Source organism: Trachymyrmex cornetzi, unplaced genomic scaffold (assembly GCF_001594075.2).
Source record: "Trachymyrmex cornetzi isolate Tcor2-1 unplaced genomic scaffold, Tcor1.1 scaffold291, whole genome shotgun sequence".
In the NCBI taxonomy this organism is placed as follows: Eukaryota; Metazoa; Arthropoda; class Insecta; order Hymenoptera; family Formicidae; genus Trachymyrmex; species Trachymyrmex cornetzi.
The window spans coordinates 102,051-102,980 of record NW_017297596.1 but is presented as its reverse complement, the minus strand read 5'-3'; the positions used below and the strand labels follow the sequence as shown (position 1 = coordinate 102,980).

The 930-nt window shown below is 37.7% G+C and overlaps 1 long non-coding RNA gene across 1 annotated transcript in view; it reads left to right on the top strand.

Annotated features, from left to right (window-relative positions):
* LOC108762289 (uncharacterized) overlaps positions 1-448 on the top strand; it is a 583-nt gene extending 135 nt beyond the window's left edge. Inside the window, exons 2-3 of the long non-coding RNA XR_001940160.1 lie at positions 53-54; positions 310-448. This is a non-coding gene — a long non-coding RNA (uncharacterized LOC108762289). The remainder of the gene's footprint in view (positions 1-52; positions 55-309) is intronic.
* Positions 449-930: the final 482 nt, after the last annotated feature.

Below are 930 nucleotides of genomic sequence, written 5' to 3'. Positions count from 1 at the left end.
AAGTCCATGAAGTGTGGCGCATGCATCGTTGGTAAGTTACAATAGGATCCAGAAGTGTTTTTAAAGATTAACAAATATTAATGATGACTCTCAAAATTAAGAATACAATAATTTTGAGAAAAGAGAGCTGATAAGAGTCAGATGTGGATCTAAGTGTGCACTAAAACGCCCATGTATTCTAACAATAAGTTAGAATAAATTGAGATTACATAATTATATATTGCACACTTATATCCACGTCAGATTCTCACCTCTTGGTATTTAGTTTTTATTATACTTAATATAAATAGCCTAATTCTTATTTTCCAGATGCATGTGCCCACCAGTACAAAGGCAATTTTATGAAAGCAACAGTATCGGGAGCTATTAGTACATGGCTTCGCAGCCATTCAAAAAAGAGGGCTGCAGACAACGGAATACCAACGTGATCGACAACTGCGGCGACGATTTCGAGAGCAACAAGAGCTCTAGATATACCAAAGTAGCGCACAAGTCCTCCATTTTTTACTTACCATAAGTACCCTATACCAATAATACTAAGTGCTTATTGGACTACATACAACTAGATCGAAATGGCGGTCGAAATAGCCAATAGGAAGGTTGTCGGCATTTTGGATCAGATAAAAGAAATGCGCTTCTTTGGTATATCTAGGCCGGTATTCATAGGCGGATCTTATATTTAAGACTGTCTTAAGTACAGTCTTAAGATGTCATGAACCAATCAGAAGGCCGCATTAGCGACTTAAGACATTACTTAAGATGGTCTTAAAATAAGAACCGACTATGAATACCGGCCCTAGAGCTTTAAGAGAACAGAGGCCGAAATCCTACTAGCGGAGGAAGGAAAAAGGGTAACATGATGTGTATGAAGCAGAATCGTCCGTGCGATCCCTGAAAAAGTAAGAAGATGCAAAATTGATAATTGCTAAT